General features: G+C 55.2%; 1 protein-coding gene across 1 annotated transcript in view; it reads right to left on the bottom strand.

The window, feature by feature from the left end:
- The window catches only part of LOC121271204 (volume-regulated anion channel subunit LRRC8D-like), a 397497-nt gene that overhangs the window by 111253 nt on the left and 273316 nt on the right, over positions 1–12928 (bottom strand). The window lies entirely within an intron of this gene.

The raw sequence follows: 12928 nt of genomic DNA, 5'->3' as shown, positions 1-12928 counted from the left end.
ACCATCCCCTCCAACAGATACACCGAACTCCACACCATCCCCTCCAACAGAGACTCAGGACTCCACACCATCAGCCCCAACAGAGTGACCGGACTCCACAGCATCCCCTCCAACAGATACACAGGACTCCACAGCATCCCCTCCAACAGAGACACCGGACTCCCCACCATATACTCCAACACAGACACCGGACTCCACACCATCCCCTCCAACAAAGATACCGGAGTCCACACCATCTCCTCCAAAAGAGACACCGGACTCCACAACTTTCGCTCCAACAGGGACACTGGACTCCACACCATCCCCTCCCACAGAGACGGAGGAATCCACACCATCCACTCCAACAGAGACACCGGACTCCAAACTATCCACTCCAGCAGAGACTCAGGTCTCCACACCATCTCCTCCACCATAGTCAAAGGACTCCACACCATTCCATACAGCAGAGACTCAGGTCTCCACACCATCGCCTCCAGCAGAGACTCAGGTCACCACACCATCCTATCCTACAGATACACAGGACTCCACACAATCCCCACCAACAGAGACACAGGACTCCAAAACATCCCTTCCAGCAGAGACACAGGACGCCACACCATCCCCAACCAACAGAGACACAAGACACCACACGATCCCCTCCAAAAGAGACAACAGGACACCACACCATCCCATCCAACAGAGACACCGGACTCCACAACATCCTCTCCAACAGAGACACCGACTCCAAACCATCTCCTCCAACAGAGACATAGGTCTCCACACCATCCCCTCCAACAGAGACACAGGACTCCACACCATCCCTTCCAACAGAGACAAAGGACACCACACCATCCCCTCCAACAGAGACACTGGACTCCACATCATCACCTCCAACAGATACACCGCTCTCCACACCATACCCTCCAACAGAGACACAGGACTCCACACCATCCCATCCAACAGAGACACAGGACTCCACACAATCCCCACCAACAGAGACACAGGACTCCAAAACATCCCTTCCAGCAGAGACACAGGACGCCACACCATCCCCAACCAACAGAGACACAAGACACCACACGATCCCCTCCAATAGAGACAACAGGACACCACACCATCCCTTCCAACAGAGACACTGGACTCCACAACATCCTCTCCAACAGAGACATCGACTCCACACCATCTCCTCCAACAGAGACACAGGTCTCCACACCATCCCCTCCAACAGAGACACAGGACTCCACACCATCCCTTCCAACAGAGACACAGGACTCCACACCATCCCCTCCAACAGAGACACCGGACTCCACACCAACCCCTCCAACAGGGAAACCGGACTCCACACCATCCCCTCCAACAGAGACACAGGAATCCACACCATCCCATCCAGCAGAAACAGAGGACTATACACCATCCCCTCCAACAGAGACTCAGTACTCCACAACAACCCCGCCCACAGAGACACAGGACTCCACACCATCCCCACCAACAGAGACCCAGGCCTCCACAACATCCCCACCAACAGAGAAACAAGACACCACATGATCCCCTCCAAAAGAGACAACAGGACACCACACCATCCCCTCCAACAGAGAGACCGACTCCACACCATCTCCTCCAACAGAGACAGAGGACTCCATGACAACTCCTCCAACAGAAACAGGACTCAACACCATCCCCTCCAACAGATACTCAGGTCTCCACCCCATCCCCTCCAACAGACACACAGGACTCCAAACCCTCCCCTCCAACAGAGACTCAGGTCTCCACACCATCCCCTCCAGCAGAGAGAGCGGACTCCACACCATCCCCTCCAACAGAGACACCGGACTCCACACCATCCCCTCCAACAGAGACACAGGACTCCACACTTTCCCCTCCCACAGAGACACAGGACACCTCACCATTCCCTCCAACACAGACACCGGACTCGACACCATCCCCTCCAACAGAGACACTGGACTCCACTACCATCCCCTCCAACAGAGACACTGGACTCGACACCATCCCCTCCAACAGAGACACAGGACTCCACAACATCCTCTGCAACAGAGGCACAGGACTCCACACCATCCACTCCAACAGAGATACCGGATTCCTGACCATTCCCTCCAGCAGAGACACCGGTCTCCACACCATCCCCTCCAACAGAGACACAGGACTCCACACCATCCCCTTCAACAGAGACACAGGACTCCACACCATCCCGTCCAAAAGAGACACCGGACTCCACACCATCCCCTCCAACAGAGACACCGGACTCCACACCATCCCCTCCATCAGAGATATATGATTCCAAACCATCCCCTCCTGCAGAGACACAGGAATTAACACCATCCCCTCCAACAATGACTCAGGACTCCACACCATCCTCTCCAGCAGAGAAACCGGACTCCACACCATCCCCTCCAACAGAGACACCAGACTCCACACCATCCCCTCCAACAGAGACACTGGACACCACACCATCCCCTCAAACAGAGACACAGCACTCCAAACCATCCCCTCCAATCGAAAAACTAGACTCCACCATCCCCTCCATCAGAGACACTGGATGCACACCATCCCCTCCAGCAGAGAAACAAGACACCACAGAATCTCCTCCAACAGAGACACAGGAATCTTCATCATACAATCCAGCAGAGACTCTGGAGACCGAATCTTCCCCTCCAGCAGAGACACAGGACTCCCCACCATCCCCTCCAGCCGAGACACAGGACTCCACACCATCCCCTCCAACAGAGAGATCGGATTCCACAACATACCCTCAAACAGAGGTGCCGGACTCCACACCATCCCCACCAAAAGAGACATCGGACTCCACACCATCCCCTCCAGCAGAGAAACTGGAGATCACACCATATCCTCCAACAGAGACACCGGACTCCACACCATCCCCACAAAAAGAGACACAGGACTCCGCACCATCCCCTCCAACAGAGACATCGGACCCCACACCATCCGCTCCAACAGAGACATCGGACTCCACACCATCCCCTCCAACAAAGATACCGGAGTCCACACCATCTCCTCCAAAAGAGACACCGGACTCCACACCATTCCCTCCAACAGGGACACTGGACTCCACACCATCCCCTCCCACAGAGACGGAGGTATCCACACCATCCACTCCAACAGAGACACCGGACTCCACACCATCCCCTCCAACAGAGACACCGGACTCCAAACTATCCCCTCCAGCAGAGACTCAGGTCTCCACACCATCTCCTCCACCAGAGTCAAAGGACTCCACACCATTCCATACAGCAGAGACTCAGGTCTCCACACCATCGCCTCCAGCAGAGACTCAGGTCTCCACACCATCCCCTCCTACAGATACACAGGACTCCACACAATCCCCACCAACAGAGACACAGGACTCCAAAACATCCCCTCCAGCAGAGACACAGGACTCGACACCATCCCCTCCAAGAGAGACACAGGATGCCACACCATCCCCAACCAACAGAGACACAAGGCACCACACGATCCCCTCCAAAAGAGACAACAGGACACCATATCATCCCCTCCAACAGAGACACCGGACTCCACAACATTCTCTCCAACATAGACACCGACTCCACACCATCTCCTCCAACAGAGACATAGGTCTCCACACCATCCCCTCCAACAGAGACACAGGACTCCACACCATCCCTTCCAACAGAGACACAGGACTCCACACCATCCCCTCCAACAGAGACACCGGACTCCACACCAAACCCTCCAACAGGGAAACCGGACTCCACACCATCCCCTCCAACAGAGACTCAGGACTCCTCAACAACCCCTCCCACAGAGACACAGGACTCCACACCATCCCCACCAACAGAGACACAGGACTCCATAACAACTCCTCCAACAGAAACAGTACTCAACACCATCCCCTCCAACAGAGACTCAAGTCTCCACTCCATCCCCTCCAACAGAGACACAGGACTCCACACCCTCCCCTCCAACAGAGACTCAGGTCTCCACAACATCCACTCCAGCAGAGAGACCGGACTCCACACCATCCCCTCCAACAGAGACACCGGACTCCACACCATTCCCACCAACAGATAAACCGGACTCCACACCATCCCCTCCAACACAGACACAGGACTCCACACCATCCCCTCCAACAGAGACAAAGGACCCAACACCATGCCCTCCAACAGATACACCGGACTCCACGCCATGCCCTCCAACAGAGACACACGACTCCACACTATCCCCTCCAACAGAGACACAGGACTCCACATCATCCCCTCCAACAGAGACACAGGACACCTCACCATCACCTCCAACACAGACACCGGACTCGACACCATCCCCTCCAACAGAGACACAGGACTCCACAACCATCCCCTCCAACAGAGACACTGGACTCGACACCATCCCCTCCAACAGAGACACAGGACTCCACAACAGCCTCTGCAACAGAGAAACAGGACTCCACACCATCCCCTCCAACAGAGATACGGGTCTCCTGACCATTCCCTCCAGCAGAGACACAGGTCTCCACACCATCCCCTTCAACAGAGACACAGGACTCCACACCATCCCGTCCAACAGAGACACCGGACTCCACACCATCCCCTTCAACACAGACACAGGATTCCACACCATCCCCTCCAGCAGAGACACAGGACTCCACACCATCCCCTCCAACAGAGACACTGGACTCCACACCAACCCCTCCAGCAGAGACACCGGACTCCACACCATCCCCTCCAACAGAGTTATATGATTCCAAACCATCCCCTCCTGCAGAGACACAGGAATTAACACCATCCCCTCCAACAATGACTCAGGACTCCACACCATCCCCTCCAGCAGAGAAACCGGACTCCACACCAACCCCTCCAACAGAGACACCAGACAACACACCATCCCCTCCAACAGAGACACTGGACACCACACCATCCCCTCAAACAGAGACACAGCACTCCAAACCATCCCCTCCAATCGAGAAACTAGACTCCACCTCCACTCCACCAGAGACACTGGATGCACACCATCCCCTCCAGCAGAGAAACAAGACACCACAGAATCTCCTCCAAAAGAGACACAGGTATCTTCATCATACAATCCAGCAGAGACTCTGGAGACCTAATCTTCCCCTCCAGCAGAGACACAGGACTCCCCACCATCCCCTCCAGCCAAGACACAGGACTCCACACCATCCCCTCCAACAGAGAGATCGGTTTCCACACCATACCCTCCAACAGAGGTGCCGGACTCCACACCATCCCCACCAACAGAGACACCGGACTCCACACCATCCCCTCCAGCAGAGAAACTGGAGATCACACCATCCCCTCCAACAGAGACACCGGACTCCACACCATCTCCTCCAACAGAGACACAGGACTCCACACCATCCCCTCCAGCAGAGACATAGGACTCCACAATATCCCCTTCTGCAGAGACATAGGAGACCACACCAACCCCTCTTGCAGAGACACAGGACTCCACAACATCCCCTCCAACAGAGACACTGGACTCCACACCATCCCCTCCTACAGAGACACCGGCTCCACAACATCCCCTCCAACAGAGACACAGGACTCCACACCATCCCCTCCAACACAGACACCGGACTCAACCCCATCCTCTCCAACAGAGACACTGGACACCACACCATCCCCTCCTACGGAGACACCGGGCTCCACACCCTCCCCTCCAACAGAGACACAGGACTCCACACCATCACCTCCAACAGAGACACAGGACTCCACACCATCCCCACCAAAAGAAACACAAGACACCACATGATCCCCTCCATCAGACACACAGGACTCCACACCATCCTGTCCAACACAGACACCGGACACGATAATATTCCTTCGAACAGAGAACCCGGACACCACACCATCCCCTCCAACACAGACACTGGACTCCACACCATCCCCTCCAACAGAGACACCGGACACAACACCATACCCACCTACAGATACACCGGACTCAGCACCATCCTCTCCAACAGAGACACAGGAGTCCACACCTTCCCCTCCAACAGAGACACCGGACTCCACACCATCCCCTCCAACAGAGACACAGGATTCCACACCATCACCTCTAACAGAGACACAGGACTCCACACAATCCCCACCAACTGAGACATATTCTCCACAACAACCCCTCCAACAGAGACACAAGACACCACACGATACCCTCCAAAAGAGACACAAGACACCACATCATCCCCTCCAACAGAGACACCGACTCCACACCACCTCCTCCAACAGAGACACCGGACTCCACACCATCACCTCCAACAGATATATCGGACTCCACACCATCCCCACAAAAAGAGACACAGGAATCCATACCATCCCCTCCAACAGAGACAGCGGACTCCACAACATCCGCACCAACAGGGACACAGGACGCCACACCATCCCCTCGAACAGAGACACCGGACTCCACACCATCCCCTCCAACAGAGACACCGGACTCCACACAATCCCCTCCAACAGAGACTCAGGACTCCACACCATCACCCCCAACAGAGTCACCGGACTCCACAGCATTCCCTCCAACAGAGACACAGGACACCACACCATCCCCTCCAACAGATACACCGGACTCCACAGCATCCCCTCCAACAGAGACACCAGACTCCACACCATCTCCTCCAAAAGAGACATCGGACTCCACACCATTACCTCCAACAGGGACACTGGACTCCACACCATCCCCTCCCACAGAGACTGAGGAATCCACACCATCCACTCCAACGGAGACACCGGACTCCAAACTATCCCCTCCAGCAGAGACTCAGGTCTCCACACCATCTCCTTCTCCAGAGTCAAAGGACTCCACACCATTCCATACAGCAGAGACTCAGGTCTCCACACCATCGCCTCCAGCAGAGACTCATGTCTCCACACCATCCCCTCCTACAGATACACAGGACTCCACACAATCCCCACCAACAGAGACACAGGACTCCAAAACATCCCCTCCAGCAGAGACACAGGACTCGACACCATCCCCTCCAAGAGAGACACAGGACGCCACACCATCCCCAACCAACAGAGACACAAGACACCACACGATCCCCTCCAAAAGAGACAACAGGACACCACAGCATCCCCTCCAACAGAGACAGCGGACTCCACAACATCCTCTCCAACAGAGACACCGACTCCACACCATCTCCTCCAACAGAGACACAGGTCTCCACACCATCCCCTCCAACAGAGACAACGGACACAACACCATACCCTCAAACAGATACACCGGACTCCACACCATCCCCTCCAACAGAGACACACGACTCCACAGTATCCCCTCCAACATAGACAAAGGACTCCACACCATCCCCTCCAACAGAGACACAGGAAACCTCACCATCCCCTCCAACACAGACACCGGACTCGACACCATCCCCTCCAACAGAGACACAGGACTCCACAACCATCCGCTCCAACAGAAACACTGGACTCGACACCATCCCCTCCAACAGAGACACAGGACTCCACAACATCCTCTGCAACAGAGACACAGGACTCCACACCATCCCCTCCAACAGAGATACCGGACTCCTGACCATTGCCTCCAGCAGAGACACCGGTCTCCACACCATCCCCTCCAACAGAGACACAGGACTCCACACCATCCACTTCAACAGAGACACAGGACTCCACACCACCCCGTCCAACAGAGACACCGGACTCCACAACATCCCCTCCAACAGAGACAGCGGATTCCACACCATCCCCTCCAGCAGAGAAACAAGACACCACAGAATCTCCTCCAACAGAGACACAGGAATCTTCATCATACAATCCAGTAGAGACTCTGGAGACCGAATCTTCCCAACCAGCAGAGACACAGGACTCCCCACCATCCCCTCCAGCTAAGACACAGGACTCCACACCATCACCTCCAACAGAGACACCGGGCTCCACACCCTCCCCTCCAACAGAGACACAGGACTCCACACCATCACCTCCAACAGAGACACAGGACTCCACACCATCCCCACCAAAAGAAACACAAGACACCACATGATCCCCTACATGAGAGACACAGGACTCCACACCATCCTGTCCAACACAGACACCGGACACGATAATAATCCTTTCAACTGAGAACCCGGACACCACACCATCCCCTCCAACACAGACACTGGACTCCACACCATCCCCTCCAACAGAGACACCGGACACAACACCATACCCACCTACAGATACACCAGACTCCGCACCATCCTCTCCAACAGAGACACAGGAGTCCACACCTTCCCCTCCAACAGAGACACCGGACTCCACACCATCCCCTCCAACAGAGACACAGGATTCCACACCATCACCTCTAACAGAGACACAGGACTCCACACAATCCCCACCAACAGAGACATATTCTCCACAACAACCCCTCCAACAGAGACACAAGACACCACACGATACCCTCCAAAAGAGACACAGGACACCACATCATCCCCTCCAACATAGACACCGACTCCACACCACCTCCTCCAACAGAGACACCGGACTCCACACCATCACCTCCAACAGATATATCGGACTCCACACCATCCCCACAAAAAGAGACACAGGAATCCATACCATCCCCTCCAACAGAGACACCGGACTCCACAACATCCGCACCAACAGGGACACAAGACGCCACACCATCTCCTCGAACAGAGACACCGGACTCCACACCATCCCCTCCAACAGAGACACCGGACTCCACACAATGCCCTCCAACAGAGACTCAGGACTCCACACCATCACCCCCAACAGAGTCACTGGACTCCACAGCATCCCCTCCAACAGAGACACCAGACTCCACACCATCTCCTCCAAAAGAGACATCGGACTCCACACCATTCCCTCCAACAGGGACACTGGACTCCACACCATCCCCTCCCACAGAGACAGAGGAATCCACACCATCCACTCCAACAAAGTCACCGGTTTCCAAACCATCCCCTCCAACAGAGACACCGGACTCCAAACTATCCCCTCCAGCAGAGACTCAGGTCTCCACACCATCTCCTTGCTCCAGAGTCAAAGTACTCCACACCATTCCATACAGCAGAGACTCAGGTCTCCACACCATCGCCTCCAGCAGAGACTCAGGTCTCCACACCATCCCCTCCTACAGATACACAGGACTCCACACAATCCCCACCAACAGAGACACAGGACTCCAAAACATCCCCTCCAGCAGAGACACAGGACTCGACACCATCCCCTCCAAGAGAGACACAGGACGCCACACCATCCCCAACCAACAGAGACACAAGACACCACACGATCCCCTCCAAAAGAGACAAAAGGACACCACAGCATCCCCTCCAACAGAGACAGCGGACTCCACAACATCCTCTCCAACAGAGACACCGACTCCACACCATCTCCTCCAACAGAGACACAGGTCTCCACACCATCCCCTCCAACAGAGACAACGGACACAACACCATACCCTCAAACAGATACACCGGACTCCACACCATCCCCTCCAACAGAGACACACGACTCCACAGTATCCCCTCCAACATAGACAAAGGACTCCACACCATCCCCTCCAACAGAGACACAGGAAACCTCACCATCCCCTCCAACACAGACACCGGATTCGACACCATCCCCTCCAACAGAGACACAGGACTCCACAACCATCCGCTCCAACAGAAACACTGGACTCGACACCATCCCCTCCAACAGAGACACAGGACTCCACAACATCCTCTGCAACAGAGACACAGGACTCCACACCATCCCCTCCAACAGAGATACCGGACTCCTGACCATTGCCTCCAGCAGAGACACCGGTCTCCACACCATCCCCTCCAACAGAGACACAGGACTCCACACCATCCCCTTCAACAGAGACACAGGACTCCACACCACCCCGTCCAACAGAGACACCGGACTCCACAACATCCCCTCCAACAGAGACAGCGGATTCCACACCATCCCCTCCAGCAGAGAAACAAGACACCACAGAATCTCCTCCAACAGAGACACAGGAATCTTCATCATACAATCCAGCAGAGACTCTGGAGACCGAATCTTCCCAACCAGCACAGACACAGGACTCCCCACCATCCCCTCCAGCTAAGACACAGGACTCCACAAAATCCCCTCCAACAGAGAGATCGGATTCCACACCATACCCTCCAACAGATTTGCCGGACTCCACACCATCCCCACCAACAGAGACACCGGACTCCACACCATTCCCTCCAGCAGAGAAACTGGAGATCACACCATCCTCTCCAACAGAGTCACCGGACTCCAAACCATCCCCTCCAGCAGAGACATAGGACTCCACAATATCCCCTTCAGCAGAGACATAGGAGACCACACCATCCCCTCTAGCAAAGACACAGGACTCCACACCATCCCCTCCAACAGAGACACTGGACTCCACACCATCCCCTCCTACAGAGACACCGGCTCCACACCATCCCCTCCAACAGAGACACCGGACTCGACCCCCTCCTCTCCAACAGAGACACTGGACACCACACCATCCCCTCCTACATAGACACCGGGCTCCACACCATCCCCTCCAACAGAGACACAGGACTCCACACCAGCAACTCCAACAGAAACACAGGACTCCACACCATCCCCACCAAAAGAAACACAAGACACCACATGATCCCCTCCATCAGAGACACAGTACACCACAGCATCCCCTCCAACAGATACGCCGGACTCCACACCATATACTCCAACACAGACACCGGACTCAAAACCATCCCCTCCAACAAAGATACCGGAGTCAACACCATCTCCTCCAAAAGAGACACCGGACTCCACACCATTCCCTCCAACAGGGACACTGGACTCCACACCATCCCCTCCCACAGAGACGGAGGAATCCACACCATCCACTCCAACAGAGACACTGGACTCCACACCATCCCCTCCAACAGAGACACCGGACTCCAAACTATCCCCTCCAGCAGAGACTCAGGTCTCCACACCATCTCCTCCACCAGAGTCAAAGGACTCCACACCATTCCATACAGCAGAGACTCAGGTCTCCACACCATCGCCTCCAGCAGAGACTCAGGTCTCCACACCATCCCCTCCTACAGATACACAGGACTCCACACAATCCCCACCAACAGAGACACAGGACTCCAAAACATCCCCTCGAGCAGAGACACAGGACTCGACACCATCCCCTCCAAGAGAGACACAGGATGCCACACCATCCCCAACCAACAGAGACACAAGACACCACACGATCCCCTCCAAAAGAGACAACAGGACACCACACCATCCCATCCAACAGAGACACCGGACTCCACAACATCCTCTCCAACAGAGACACCGACTCCAAACCATCTCCTCCAACAGAGACATAGGTCTCCACAACATCCCCTCCAACAGAGACACAGGACTCCACACCATCCCTTCCAACAGAGACAAAGGACACCACACCATCCCCTCCAACAGAGACACTGGACTCCACATCATCACCTCCAACAGATACACCGCTCTCCACACCATACCCTCCAACAGAGACACAGGACTCCACACCATCCCATCCAACAGAGGCACAGGACTCCACAACATCCCCTCCAACAGATACACCGGACTCCACACCATACCCTCCAACAGAGACACAGGACTCCACAACTTCCACTCCAACAGAGACACAGGATTCAACACCATCCCCAAAAACAGAGACACTGGACTCCACACCATCCCCTCCAACAGAGACACAGGACTCCACACCATCCCCTCCAACAGAGACACATGACTCCACACCATCACCTCCAACAGAGATAACGGACTCCACACCATCTCCTCCAACAAAGACACCGGACTCCACACCATCCCCTCCAACAGAGACAGAGGACTACAACCATCCCCTCCAACAGAGCCTCAGGAGTCCACAACATCCCCTCCAACAGAAACAACGGACTCCACACCATCCCCTCCATCAGAGACACCGGACTCCAAACGATCCCCTCCAGCAGAGACTCAGGTCTCCACACCATCTCCTCCAACAGAGTCAAAGGACTCCACACCATTCCATCCTGCAGAGAATCAGGTCTCCACACCATCACCTCCAACAGAGACTCAGGTCTCAACACCATCCCCTCCAACCAAGTCAAAGGACTCCACACCATCCCCTCCATCAGAGACACAGGACTCCACAACAACCCCTCCAACAGAGACACAAGACACCACACGTTACCCTCCAAAAGAGACACAGGACACCACATCATCCCCTCCAACAGAGACACCGACTCCACACCACCTCCTCCAACAGAGACACCGGACTCCACACCATCACCTCCAACAGAGATACCGGACTACACACCATCCCCACAAAAAGGGACACAGGACTCCACACCATCCCCTCCAACAGAGATACCAGACTCCACACCATCCCCTCCAACACAGACACCAGACTCGACACCATCCCCTCCAACAGAGACACCGGACTCCGCACCATCACCTCCAACAGAGACACCGGACTCCATACCATCCCCTCCAAAGGAGACACAGGACACCACACCTTCCCCTCCAGCAGAGACAGCGGACTCCACAACATCCCTTCCAACATAGACACAGGACACCACACCATCCCCTCCCACAGAGACACAGGACTCCACACCATCCCCTCCAACTGATACACCGCTCTCCACACCATACCCTCCAACAGAGACCACAGGACTCCACACCATCCCCTCCAACAGAGACAAAGGACTCCACAACATACCCTCCAACAGATACACCGGACTCCACACCATACGCTCCAACAGAGACACAGGATTCCACACCATCCCCTCCAACAGAGACACAGGACTCCACACCATCCCCTCCAAAAGAGAAAGCGGACTCCACACCATCCCCTCCAACAGAGCCTCAGGAATCCACAACATCCCCTCCAACAGAAACACCGGACTCCACACCATCCCCTCCAACAGAGACACCGGACTCCAAACGATCCCCTCCAGCAGAGACACAGGTCTCCA

This window comes from Carcharodon carcharias, chromosome 30 (genome assembly GCF_017639515.1).
Source record: "Carcharodon carcharias isolate sCarCar2 chromosome 30, sCarCar2.pri, whole genome shotgun sequence".
In the NCBI taxonomy this organism is placed as follows: Eukaryota; Metazoa; Chordata; class Chondrichthyes; order Lamniformes; family Lamnidae; genus Carcharodon; species Carcharodon carcharias.
Note: the sequence above shows the minus strand (reverse complement) of the source record. Positions and strands in the feature narration are given on the sequence as shown.